Source organism: Tachypleus tridentatus, chromosome 5 (assembly GCF_004210375.1).
Source record: "Tachypleus tridentatus isolate NWPU-2018 chromosome 5, ASM421037v1, whole genome shotgun sequence".
In the NCBI taxonomy this organism is placed as follows: Eukaryota; Metazoa; Arthropoda; class Merostomata; order Xiphosura; family Limulidae; genus Tachypleus; species Tachypleus tridentatus.
Window position 1 is genome coordinate 20,197,839 of NC_134829.1, and position 15,381 is coordinate 20,213,219.

The window sequence follows — 15,381 nt, forward strand, 5'->3', positions numbered from 1 at the left end:
TGACAAGATGAATTATTTTTCCATACTCTTGTTACAATAGTACTCACCGAATATTTCACTAACACCACCTCGTGGATCACCACAGTTGTATCTAAAACTTCAAAGAATTATCACATTTACGTCAGGCTCGGCATGGCTTGGTGGTTAGGGCGCACGACTCGTAATTTAAGGGTCATAGGTTTGAATCCCCGTTACACCAAACATGCTTCTCTTTTCAACCGTGGGGATGTTATAATGTGACGATTAATCCCACTATTCGTAGGTAAAAGAGTAACCCAAGAGTTGGCGGTGGGTGGTGATGACTAAGGGTCATAGGTTTGAATCCCCGTCACACCAAACATGCTTCCCTTTTCAACCGTGGGGATGTTATAATGTGACGATTAATCCCACTATTCGTAGGTAAAAGAGTAACCCAAGAGTTGGCGGTGGGTGGTGATGACTAGCTGCCTTCTCTCTAGTTTTACACTGCGAAATTAGGGACGGCTAGCGCAGATAACCCTCATGTAGTTTTGCGCGAATTTCAAAAAACAAACAAACATTTTTACGTCAAAGTCTACACACACTATAAACTGTGAAACTTACTTTAAAATATCGCCCTTACAGCTTATCACTCATATACTGGCTAGCTTTACGTTTTCCAACTTTTCTTTCACTGAACATTTCCTTCACTTTACTTTTTATTTACTCAACGTTTGTTCACTGAGGTCTCAGCCTTTCTCTAAACTACGCGTAAGTTGATATATGTAATAATACTCAGTTAATTAGGATTTGAGTAACGTGAAGTCAACAATTCTTAGTAAAAACCTACACAACAATGAATCAAATCATACCTTAAGTAATGTCTGATTTTTGGTTCAGAAAAAGAGAGAGGATTTCAAACGCTTTTAATGTTTTTTAATCATTAATGTATGTTCCATTACTGTTAATTACTTTCTGCCAACGATTCACAAGCTTTTAAATGTCACTTCCATAATATTCTTGGGGTTTGGTGGAAAAGAATAAAGAGAGGGTAGTTTTGGCATATTCATGTGTTATAAGCTTTATTCCATCAAGATAGTTCTGCAAACTTCAGAATAGATGATAATCAGATGGGACAAGGTCTGGAGAATGAGGAGGATGTGGAAATTTTTCCCATTCCAGCTCTTCAATCTTTGCAGTTGTGATTCTTGCTGTATGGGACTGTGTATTATCCTGGTGTAACACAACACCTTTACGACTGATCAAAGCAGGCCTCTTTTCTTTCAGTGCAAACATTCAAGTGCTCCACCTGTTGACAATAGAAGTTTGACGTAATCATCACATTGAGTGGCAGCAACTCAAAGTGGATCACACCAACAATATCCTACAAAACGCTTAACAAGACTTTCCTGGGGTGGAGGTCCGTTTTGGGCTGTACCTTAGCCAGTTTACCTGCACTGAGCCATTGTCTGCGGCGCTTAACATTTTTCATCTCCAGTCACTAACCTGTCCATAAATGATAAGTTACGTTCACGAGAATGCAGAGAAGTGCAAATGTTTACTCTTGCTCTAAGGTTGGCTTCTGTCAAATCATGGGGGACCCATTTTTCAAATTTTGACACCTTTCCAAGCTGTTGCAGATGATGGTGAACTGTTGAATGGGTTGAATTAAGCTTCTGCACTAGTTCTTCAACTATTACAGCACAATATTCACGAAGTGCAGCCAGCAGCAAGTCACCATTAAACTCAATAGGACAACCTGAACGTGATGCATCACTTAAGCTGTTGTCACCTGATCTGAACTTCTGAAACCATCTTCTACATTTTCTTTCATTGAGAGACTCTGAACCATAAACACCTTGAATGTTTCTTATAATTTCTGCTGCACTATTGCCTTTTTTAAAGTCATAAAGCATTATACGCCTAATGTGCTCCTCAGACACATCCATTTTAATAAGGGTTTATTTGATTAATGATCTGAAAAATTAGAGTTGGGTTAGTTTCTTTTATTTATCTGAACATTTTTATACACGTCCTACTACATATTTTAGTCATTAAAGCCTTCTATAAAGACAGAAATGATAACACACTTTCTGTATAAAATTTTCGGGAATTACTTATGGGATGATCTGATAATTGCAAACACAACATACGGCTCGTAGATAGTTACGTACTAAAATTTGTCATACTAACACTTTTAAAACAATCCATCATCAACATTCTTGTCTGAAAACTAAACAATCATTAAATATTAAGTCACAAAATAAACTAACTGATAACGTATGCCTTAAACAGTCTTGCATATCTAACATTAATGAAGATATTGGTTAATTAGCTGTTGGATAGGATTAGGTTAGATGAGTAGATTAGTTAGAGAAATGTGTGGTTGGACTGTGCATTGATAGTTTAACTTATAAATGAATATTTAGTGCGAGAACAGGGGAAAATTCTAAGTTAGTGTGAAAGATAGGTTACTATATATGGATTAGCTAAATTAAACTGACGAATGAGTAGGATAATTAGTGTATAATTAGATATGAGTATATACCTAACGAGAAGATATCCAAGTTAATAAATGAGTGGATTAGTTATTGAGTATTGATAGGTTATAATGACTAAGTTAATTGGTGAGCAATTTCATTTGATTATTTAGTAACTGGATGTGATAATTAATAAGTGGGTGAAAGTTTCAGATGAAGGATTCTACAGGGAGTGATATGATCACAAGATACAAAACTTAATATTTTTTGTAATTTTCGAAATATTAAAAAAGAAGAACCAAACCCATCTGCATGGACTTCGATTTTAGCTTTGTAAAATTATAAAGCAAAATATCATCTTTTGGAACATGAATGTCGTGTGCTTTAAAGCTGTTGAATTGTACGTGACTGTAGGGGGTATCGCCAAGTGAGTGAATATCAAATGATGCCGCCTAAGGTTTACATAAATATTATCCAATATGGACGCATGAGAGTTATATAATTGTTACTTAGTATACAAAGGACCTGAAGTTTAAGTGCCACGTAACAGAGAGCGCGTTTCTAGGCCGCCATGACAGATAGTGTGTTGCTAGGGGCATGAAGTGGCACCAGAGGACACTATTGTCTTAGGGTCATGTTTTTACAAATGGACCCAGAGGACGAGTTTCTAGTTTTTTGAATTTTATTTGTATGGAAAGTTTTATACTTCAAGTAAATATTCTATAGAAAATGGTAAATGTTGGTGTTTTAAATAATTCCATTAAGAGAAAAGTAAAAGTGACTGATTAAACAGATACATTTAGTTCTAGGAAAATGGTTTGGTTAATGATCTTCAGTCAAAAACGAACGCCTATACACTGTTGATGTCAGTAAACAAAAGTATGCTATTGACAAAATGTTTTTACAATAGTAATGGTTAAATATAGATCTATTAAACTCTAGTGACGATTAGCTTATAAGAGTAAACACGAGATTTAAATAAGCATTCTGTTTAGGATGATAACTGTAAAACTATATAAGGTAAATTATTGGCTATAGTATTTGTCTCACTCATTTTGCTGTGAAAACTGACATATGTAACAGTGTTATAACAGCTGTATTGTTAAAATAATAGTGTTTACGTTTACTAGTAAGTTTCAGAATATAACTAAACCTAAGCATTGATGATGTAATCGCACGTTGAGACACTATATGACGAGATCATCACCGTATTGAGCTATCCATTTATAGAAACACAATCTGCCTTTTGTAAAGTGTGTTCAGCACGTTACATGTAAAGGGAGACTTTATATTAGTGTTAGATGTCATCGTTTCTACCTCTCTCTCTCTTTATTGCCTGAGAACGATACAGGGTTGCTCTCAGGTAGTCCTATCGACTTACATTTATATGATATATTGTTAGATGAATATGCATTATAATGTCTTAAAAACAGATCTTATTGGTAATTCCAATGGAAATCAAGAATGAGAGGCAACCATAACGCGGTCCTGTAAAGGATATTTCTCTAAAGGAAATTTCAGGGTACCTTTTCCGTTCAAGCTCAGTTTCACAAAAACTCATGAACTAGGGCCTAGTAGAATTTTGACTATAATAGGTTGCTGCTGTTAGTTCTTGCGTGGGATGGCATTTCAACTTTTATACTGAAGCCTTCTTCAGTTCGAAACGTTTTTCCAAGCTAGAAACACGGAAGAGCAGTTCATTACAGCCAAAACGCCATGTTTAACCTGTATAAAATAGTCTTGAAACAGCAACTTACTTAACTTACATGATAAAAGTTATAAACACAAATACATTGAATCTCCTGATGAAGGGGAGTCGTATTCCTCAAAACCTTTCGACTGAATATACTTTATATTTTGCTATCAATGTTTTTACTGTTTTCTTATAATATTTATTTAATTTATAAGTTTTTGTTAGCTTGTATAGTGATTTTAATTATCTAACAAAGGGTTAAACAAAACAAGTTGTAATAGTTTCATAACAGTACACACATATTAGGGTATTCGTCGTTTATCTTTTCTTAAAAAATACAATTTGATGTCTAGGAATTCACAGATTTTTGATGGTTTATAACCTGCGTGTAAAATGTTTACGTGACAAAAAATGTGACCAGCCATTAGTTGGTTGAATATTACTCAGCAGAATTATATTCATTTTAGTGTGTTCAATCGTTAAAAGTCCAGATGTTTCTCAGCATGATTATTTTTAGTAAGGTGTCACACGTATCTTAAATATCATTGTGTTCGTATTTGATGGTGACTTCAAATATTAAATTTCGGATGTTTCTATGTATTATGAGTGTATTTAAACTCGAAATGTATCGAGTTTGTACTTAATAATGTGTTCGGACATCGAGAAGTGAAATGTTTCTTCAGATAACATCTAAACTGTGTTGGAGAAAGTGCTATACAAAGTCGATATAAATTGATTAAAGCACCCCTGTCTTCAAACTTACTATGTAATCCTTTACTTTATTTCTTTGCACTTAAAGTGCACATGTGCATCTTAATTATTCTTATAACAACATAAAAAATGAGGTGCAGCTTTTTATCATAATATTCTATTGATTCTTACGTTCTGTTTCACCTAGATTCGTTAACATTGTTAAAATATGGGGCAGAGAAGACTCACTATTTCATTAATGTTTCGTTCTTTCATATTTAACAATGCTGATTTCTATAAAGATATTGTTTCCTTTTCTTTTGTTAAACTTAAGTAACACTACAAAGACTTGAAGAATGAGAAAGCAAATGCTAATTAACCTTTACAAAAGTATGCCAATACCAAACTTACAAGTGTACGTGGTGAACAACATTAAAATATTGTTCCACAGTGATGTAGCTATTCACAGTTCCTTCAGCCCCGAAATGGTGGTTCGTGCGAATGACGTGCACAGCAAGTAAAGTTCGTTTATAATTGTCTGAATAATTGTAAAGTAGAATTCTTTTGTATCGTCATTCATTTCAATATTGTTTTTGTTAACAATAGACTCCCGAAACAACTAGTTTGATATACAAAAGATTCATTCTAGTATTGGACACATGGCTGTTATTGTTTGATATTTCGTTACTGTCCATTAAAATAAATTTGGCGCGCTGAAACTGTGGAATTTTAATTTTTGTTTTTCATAAATTCATGGCTAATTATCCAGCTGCTTTTTGAGCAAAACTAACACGAGATTTTCTTTCTTTTTAAAACTTGTAAATTTAAAGTCTTACCAGTGGCCGTAGTACCCTATTACTCAGACAAATTATAACAACAAATCTTTTGTTCATTCTTTATTTAAAAAAGCTACTGAAATCTTGAAAAAAATAGGAGAAATGCTCACGTCCTGTTATCACGTTAATTAAGCGATAATAAAGAAAACACATTTTAAATGCCTGAAAATATGTTTAGTGCACATTAAAATTTAATAATAGCTTTTATAATTTAAAGTCACAACTACTGACTTTTTTTAGGCAATGCATGAGCGCTAGAGTTATAAAACAAAATATTTAGTTCATTTTGAACATTCAATTCCTCAATAAGTTTAATAAGTAGCACTAATCACCGTGAATTAGTCCACATTCTTATGGTGTTTAACATTTAGTCTTCGGCAGTAATTTGTGGCCCGGCATGACGAGGTGGTTGGAGCACTCGACTCGTAACCTGAGTTCGCGGGTTCGAATCCCCGTCACACCAAACATTCAGCCGTGAAGGCGTTATAATGTATCGGTCAATTCCCATATTCGTTGGTAAAAGAGTAGCTCAAGAGTTGGCGGTGGGTGGTAATGACTAGCTGCCTTTCCTCTTGTCTTACACTGCTAAATTAGGGACGGCTAGCACAGATAGCCCTTGAGTAGCTTTGCCCAAAATTCAAAACAAACAAACAGTAATTATTTGTGGTAATACAATATAATGAATTTCTAATGAGTTTAAATAGCGTGTATTGAACAAATAATAAGTCCACATTCGGTTTCTCCATATATAGACAAGGTAATAGCAATTTTGCAATGTAAAGTATATCTAATATTTACCTTTATATCAAAATAATCATTAGAATCTGAAATCAATAAAGATTTATGTTTAAGAACTAGCAAATTGCAAAATAATTTAGAGAAAGAACAATTACCCAGTCAGTTTTTCCCCTTCGCCCTGGGCCCGGCATGGCCTAGCGCGTAAGGGGTGCGACTCGTAATCCGAGGGTCGCGGGTTCGCGCCCGCGTCGCGCTGAACATGCTCGCCCTCCCAGCCGTGGGGGTGTATAATGTGACGGTCAATCCCACTATTCGTTGGTAAAAGAGTAGCCCAAGAGTTGGCGGTGGGTGGTGATGACTAGCTGCCTTCCCTCTAGTCTTACACTGCTAAATTAGGGACGGCTAGCACAGATAGCCCTCGAGTAGCTTTGTGCGAAATTCCCAAACAAACAAACAAACAAACCCTTCGCCCTGAATGTTTAAAATATCAAAAGATATGAACTTTTTATGAATATTATAGTGGTCGTAAGATTATCCTCCCTTTTTCCAATTACACTCCTGTACTTCTAATCAGAAACTCTTGGATAAATCCAACGTAAGTCCATACTACAGTATAAACTGTAATGCGGACATGCAGTCTGTTCTTTGAAGTCCATGCACTATCGAATACTTAGCAAAATAAAAGACACTACTAACATCAGTTTCAATTCACGATTTTTCTTCCTTGTGCTTCTATGAAATTAAGCACAAAGGTCTGGGATAACAGCTATATAATAACTTGTTAAGTAAGTCTACCCTAAATATATGTAACTTCACAAGGAATGTATGGTATCACAGCATGTCTTTGGTAAAGTTTTGCACCGCTAACTCAGAGCATAGAACATCTCAATAGAAATCATTGTTTGTTTGTATTTAAGCACAAAACTACACAATGGGCTAACTGTGCTCTGCCCATATGGGAATCGGAACCCGGTTTCTAGCGTTGCAAGTCCGCAGATATACCGCTGTGCCAATGGTGGCCTTTTCTAGAGAAAACAAGAAATTTTTGTTTTATGGGAAAGACATCAGGCATAACTTCTTTCTTTCTGTAATGTGTAATATTGTAAAACACTAATAGAACCTAGCTTAGCATTTACAAAAAGTAAAACATAAAACCCTTAGCGTTAAGTAAGAACAACACCAATCAATGGTTAAACCTAAACACCCCTAACGATAGGTTTATGAATAACAAATTTTTTCCAAAACTAACCTGTTTTTTTATTTTAAAATGAACAATAATAACTGAACCAGATTATCTTTTTACCATGTCTTCTGAAGATGACACCTCAAACAATATGAAGAACCAGGTGCTATTAGAGTTATAACGGAGACCCGAAAATATGGTAAGTCTAAAATCGATTCTGGTTTTAAATTTCTCTTTTGATGAGCAAAAATGATCATGATGTTAGCAAAAATCAAAAGCGATAGATACAATTTAGTTTAAACGAAATTTGTGACACTCAAATATTGTATAACCTCAACCACCAGTCCGTCACAAACACCTTACGATGTGCCAGGCTTCTTAAAAACAAATAAAAATACCCTGATAGAATATTCACATATAAATCATAGTGGTTTCTCATTCTATCCTGTTAATTTAGAGAGGAAACAAGCCGGTCTACGGTACCTTAAAGGTTGAGAAATGGTGGTATAAAGTACTTATTTGAAACTGGTTAAATGGTTGTTCATATTTACTTTAGAAATCACACATACACATGCGTTAAGTATACTTCAAATCTTAATTTTAAAATTTACTAATATCGAAAGAACACGAAAGAGTAATAGAAAATAGTTTATTTTTTCTAGAACTGAGATAATATTGAAAAACGAAAACACCACTAAAGAGTTTCTGATTATATTGTAACACTCCTTTTCCTTATATATACATGTATACATTGCTAAAAATACATATGTGCGATCATATGTTTCTTCCTGTAAGAATATCCCATAGTTAAGGCCTCTCAAAAATGCATGCTATTCTAGCTATTCATTTCATTATGCAGAAAAAAAAAAAAGAATTAATTAGAAACTCTGAGAGCACAAACGTACGCCACGATCTCTCACGAGGAAACAAAAATTAATTACTATTGTTATTATTTTTGTAGAAAGAGCGGCGTTATCACGCATCTTCGTGTTCTTTGTGTTTGTTGAAGGAAGAAGGTTTAGCACATGCGCACAAGTTTTAATAATTACTAATTATGTCTGTTCTCACTTGGTCTTTTTCCTATCGTTTCGACTGGTAACCTCCAAGAAATTACACAGTGTGATTTGCAAAGTTTGAAAAGTTGCTCATTTTTATGCATGATTCACAATGACTATCCATAGTCCTCTGTACTACACAGAACGTTCTGTAACATTGATAAATGTTTGCTTTTTAACATAAGATTATATAATTAATTATTTAAAAAAAAAATTTCGGGCTTCCTCTCGATAGCAGTTTGTTACCAGGATTCGTAACGAATGCCGTTGTAAAATAAATATTTTTATAACGAAAGAACGTGATCTTACTTAGTTAATTAAACAGGATAAATTTGATGTATTCAAAATTTCAATCTCACACTTCAGTTTGAGAAGTAGTTTCACCGACTGCTGTAGGTTTATCGTTAGCAATTATCAAACTTACAGGAACTTGTAATTGTTTTTCATTTACAGCTCCACTAAATATCACATTAGTAAGAAGAAAAAAACAATAATAACAAACAAATCTGTGTTTTACTAAATCTCCAATTTTCCAGGAATATTGACTTGGCGAATTTTTCAGTTTCCCTGGATCAATATATTGGATTTCTGGAAAGTTATAGAGTTAATTAAACATCACACTACCAGTTTTTACAATGTGTAATATTCCTCTCACTAGTAATAACTGTGTGATGATTAGTTTAGCTGAACATGAAAGGTAACTGATAGTTCTTGAAACTTTGCTAATCCCAAAGTTAATAATAAATCAATAAAAGTAGCAACACAATTGTTTCTTACATTTTCAACTTTAAGGAAAGATGTTTCTTACCAATGAATGCTCACATTTAAATCTTAGATGCTGCGTCATTAAACTGTAAATACCCTTAAAACGGATAAATAAAATAAAATAATATTCTTCAAAGTAGAAACAGCTTTATTGATGCTCCTGCCTATAAGTGCTTGGAATATGGATTATAGTAAGTTAAATACAACATATAGTATTGCAAATACTTGCTATTTATCTAATGCAGTTGATCAGTACAAAACGCCTGAAAGCGTAGAGAAATTTCGTTAGCTTAGTTTAACTACACTCAACTGATGAGGAACCAATAAACACTTAGTCAAAACTAATAATAAACAATATCGTTTGAATAAATAAGTAAAATTATATAAAGTTACATTTCAGCGTTCAGTGGCTCATTATGTTATTCACTGGTAAAATGACTGATGGACGTAAAGAAAGAAGGACAACAACGTGATAAAGAGGATAGAGATAACATGACAACATCAGTGATTGAAGTGGTACAGAGGATGAAAGTAAACCATTAACAAAGTACTTGTACAGAGAATGGAAGCAAAATAATAACTTAGTGTCAAGGAGGAAGGAAATATAGTAACAACAACATAATGGTACAGAAGATGGAAGTAAAACAACAACAACAGTGATACAGAAGATAGAAGTAAAACAACAACAACAACAGTGGTCCAAAAGATGAAAAATAAAACAATAACAACAACAACAAAATGGTAAACAGGATGAAATTAAAACAACAACAAAGTGGTACAAAGGATAGGAGTATAAAACAACAACAACAACAAAGTGGTACAAAGGATAGGAATATAAAACAATAACAAGATATAAGTAAAATGGATAAAAATAAAACAATAACAACATAATTGTACAGAGGATTGAACTAAAACAAAAACATTTGAGTTATTAGAGAACCTTACAATTAGTTCTTCACTATTTGGCGTTAAGCCAAGTTAAAAAAAAACTTAGAATTAAATTGCATTTATTTTGCTACAGGATTAAAGATAGAAATAAACGACAACTAGAACATGTTAGTACAGAGAATAGAAATAAAACAACTACAACATGTTAGTACAAATAATAGAAATAAAACGACAACTAGAACATGTTAATACAGAGAATAGAAATAAAACAACTACAACATGTTAGTACAGAGAATAGAAATAAAACAACTAGAACATGTTAGTACAGAGAATAGAAATAAAACGACAACTAGAACATATTAGTACAGAGAATAGAAATAAAACGACAACTAGAACATGTTAGTACAGAGAATAGAAATAAAACGGCAAGTAGAACATGTTAGTACAGAGAATAGAAATAAAACAACTACAACTTGTTAATACAGAGAATAGAAATAAAACGACAACTAGAACATGTTAGTACAGAGAATAGAAATAAAACAACTACAACATGTTAGTACAGAGAATAGAAATAAAACGACAACTAGAACATGTTAGTACAGAGAATAGAAATAAAACGACAAGTAGAACATGTTAGTACAGAGAATAGAAATAAAACGACAAGTAGAACATGTTAGTACAGAGAATAGAAATAAAACAACTACAACTTGTTAATACAGAGAATAGAAATAAAACGACAACTAGAACATGTTAGTACAGAGAATAGAAATAAAACAACTACAACATGTTAGTACAGAGAATAGAAATAAAACGACAAGTAGAACATGTTAGTACAGAGAATAGAAATAAAACGACAAGTAGAACATGTTAGTACAGAGAATAGAAATAAAACAACTACAACTTGTTAATACAGAGAATAGAAATAAAACGACAACTAGTACATGTTAGTACAGAGAATAGAAATAAAACAACTACAACATGTTAGTACAGAGAATAGAAATAAAACGACAACTAGAACATGTTAGTACAGAGAATAGAAATAAAACGACAAGTAGAACATGTTAGTACAGAGAATAGAAATAAAACGACAACTAGAACATGTTAGTACAGAGAATAGAAATAAAACAACTACAACATGTTAGTACAGAGAATAGAAATAAAACGACAACTAGAACATGTTAGTACAGAGAATAGAAATAAAACTACTATAACATGTTAGTACAGAGAATAGGAATAAAACTACTATAACATGTTAGTACAGAGAATAGAAATAAAACATTAACAGCATAATGGTACAGAGGGTGAAAACAATATTGTTTTTTGTATCTCAGAACGGTTGGTATGGGTATTAACACTTTTATTGATCAACAAAAAACAACGTTTCGTCCTTCCTAGTTTTTCTTAACATGACGATGACATAGGAAGGTCGAAACGTCGTTCTCCGCTTATCAATAAAAGTGTTAATACCAATACCAGTCGTTCTGAGATACATTTTTATTTCAAATTGGTTTCTCGTCATCAAGAATACTGTTTCTTTAGTAGCCATCATGTTACCTACGAACAAAATACTCATAACAGATGCTGAGAATATTCATATGTACAGATGTTATACATAATAACACGTGTAGTCTGTTTGCACGTATTACATAATACAAATCTTATGTTTGTCATATTATAAACACAACAACGTGATAAAGAGGATAGAGATAACATGACAACATTAGTGATTGAAGTGGTACAGAGGATGAAAGTAAACCATTAACAAAGTACTTGTACAGAGAATGGAAGCAAAATAATAACTTAGTGTCAAGGAGGAAGAAAATATAGTAACAACAACATAATGGTACAGAAGATGGAAGTAAAACAACAACAACAGTGATACAGAAGATAGAAGTAAAACAACAACAACAACAGTGGTCCAAAAGATGAAAAATAAAACAATAACAACAACAACAAAATGGTAAACAGGATGAAATTAAAACAACAACAAAGTGGTACAAAGGATGGGAGTATAAAACAACAACAACAACAAAGTGGTACAAAGGATGGGAATATAAAACAATAACAAGATATAAGTATAATGGATAAAAATAAAACAATAACAACATAATTGTACAGAGGATTGAACTAAAACAAAAACATTTGAGTTATTAGAGAACCTTACAATTAGTTCTTCACTATTTGGCGTTAAGCCAAGTTAAAAAAAAACTTAGAATTAAATTGCATTTATTTTGCTACAGGATTAAAGATAGAAATAAACGACAACTAGAACATGTTAGTACAGAGAATAGAAATAAAACAACTACAACATGTTAGTACAAATAATAGAAATAAAACGACAACTAGAACATGTTAATACAGAGAATAGAAATAAAACAACTACAACATGTTAGTAGAGAGAATAGAAATAAAACAACTAGAACATGTTAGTACAGAGAATAGAAATAAAACGACAACTAGAACATATTAGTACAGAGAATAGAAATAAAACGACAACTAGAACATGTTAGTACAGAGAATAGAAATAAAACGACAAGTAGAACATGTTAGTACAGAGAATAGAAATAAAACAACTACAACTTGTTAATACAGAGAATAGAAATAAAACGACAACTAGAACATGTTAGTACAGAGAATAGAAATAAAATAACTACAACATGTTAGTACAGAGAATAGAAATAAAACGACAACTAGAACATGTTAGTACAGAGAATAGAAATAAAACGACAAGTAGAACATGTTAGTACAGAGAATAGAAATAAAACGACAACTAGAACATGTTAGTACAGAGAATAGAAATAAAACAACTACAACATGTTAGTACAGAGAATAGAAATAAAACGACAACTAGAACATGTTAGTACAGAGAATAGAAATAAAACGACAACTAGAACATGTTAGTACAGAGAATAGAAATAAAACTACTATAACATGTTAGTACAGAGAATAGGAATAAAACTACTATAACATGTTAGTACAGAGAATAGAAATAAAACATTAACAGCATAATGGTACTAACATGTTAGTACAGAGAATAGGAATAAAACTACTATAACATGTTAGTACAGAGAATAGAAATAAAACATTAACAGCATAATGGTACAGAGGGTGAAAACAATATTGTTTTTTGTATCTCAGAACGGTTGGTATGGGTATTAACACTTTTATTGATCAACAAAAAACAACGTTTCGTCCTTCCTAGTTTTTCTTAACATGACGATGACATAGAAAGGTCGAAACGTCGTTCTCCGCTTATCAATAAAAGTGTTAATACCAATACCAGTCGTTCTGAGATACATTTTTATTTCAAATTGGTTTCTCGTCATCAAGAATACTGTTTCTTTAGTAGCCATCATGTTACCTACGAACAAAATACTCATCACAGATGCTGAGAATATTCATATGTACAGATGTTATACATAATAACACGTGTAGTCTGTTTGCACGTATTACATAATACAAATCTTATGTTTGTCATATTATAAACACATGTTAATATTTACAGTTCTTTGATAATTTAACTACTCTTCTTAGTTTTACTTAATTTAAACGACATGATTAAAACAAAACTTACAGAACAAAACGTTACATTTGTCGTTTCTATTTTGTATGAATCATTTTGAGACCTAAGGCTGTTTATAAAAGTCCGGAGTTGTTCGTGTTAGTGGTAATGACACGTGAGAAGGCATTTCGATCCACTATTCTACTGGTGTTCCTTTCGACGTTTTTTAAAGATTTTATACCTGTAATGTTCCATTCATTGTTTGTAGAAAAGACCCGGATGACGAAAATAAAATAAAGACTCGTATTTCAATAATTCTCATAAAGAATGCAGGAAAACTATGTTAAGAGTACTACATGACACACAATAAAATGTCCTTGTTTAAGTGACAATAAGTCTATATCATGTATGTTATCCTAGCAGAAGCAAGAGAACTCCCATACAGTTTTCTCTTTTCCATGTTCGGGTTTCAATACCTGTGGTGAAGAGAGAACAGATAACCTATTGTGTAGGTTTGCATTTAACAGTAACCAGACCATTCAACCCCTCTTCTGGTTAAAATATCCACGTTATTTAATTTGTGCATACTACGTATAACTCATGGCCAAGCGCGTAAGGCGTGCGACTCGTAATCCGAGCGTCGCGGGTTCGCGTCCGCGTCACGCTAAACATGCTCGCCCTCCCAGCCGTGGAGGCGTATAATGTGACGGTCAATCCCACTATTCGTTGGTAAAAGAGTAGCCCAAGAGTTGGCGGTGGGTGGTGATGACTAACTGCCTTCCCTCTAGTCTTACACTGCTATCAAACTATATTTATAAACACCGATAACACCTTCAATTTTCAAAAAAATTCTAATAAGACTTGTATTGTCACTGGTTGAAACACTTTCTGTTTTTAGGGTAGTTGTTAACTATGACTCAGTTTTAGTTATTTCTTTGCAAATTATTCCCTGTTTTTAATTATTACATTTTTATATATTTATGTTAAACTTTATCAGAATTTTAACAATATACTTAGTATTGCCAAAAACTCCTAAAGTTAAGTCTAGGTACGTTTGTTAGTGAAACTTCAGACAGAGTAGACATAGTAGGTTTGAAAACTTTAACAACTAAAAGAGACAACGTTTCGGTTCCTATACTGATTTTACCTTTGTAAAGCATTGCAAAAACCCAACAATGATCTGAAGAAGCCCTCATTATAGAAACCGGAATGCTATCCTCTTTTCTTTCAAAAGGCAGTTACAGTCCATTAAAGTTTCGAAACCAACTGTTTATTTATTGTACATCCTGTTGGGTTTATCTGCGTTTCGTTTGACTTCCATGGTTTTCATGAATTTATTTTTGAGAGGTAAAACAATTATTAATACAAAACACTAATCTGTTACCATTGCAGTTTTTCATTAAAGATGTTTTAACACACACTAATATTACTAAGGACGCAACATTTTTTATAAGTAAAATCTTGATAGGAAGAATTATTGTTTACCTAAGCATTAGGATTTCCTTTCCATGATTCCTTATATGGAAGGATGACTAAGTACATAAAGAAAGTTGACTAAATTTCAAAACGATTATTTGATCATAACCAGAGTGG

The 15,381-nt window shown here is 32.9% G+C and overlaps 1 protein-coding gene across 1 annotated transcript in view; it reads left to right on the forward strand.

The window, feature by feature from the left end:
* Positions 1–15,381, forward strand: part of LOC143250659 (uncharacterized) — a 40,865-nt gene that overhangs the window by 10,155 nt on the left and 15,329 nt on the right. Inside the window, exon 3 of the mRNA XM_076501534.1 lies at positions 7,713–7,777. The gene's annotated coding sequence lies outside the window, so the exon portion shown is untranslated. The remainder of the gene's footprint in view (positions 1–7,712; positions 7,778–15,381) is intronic.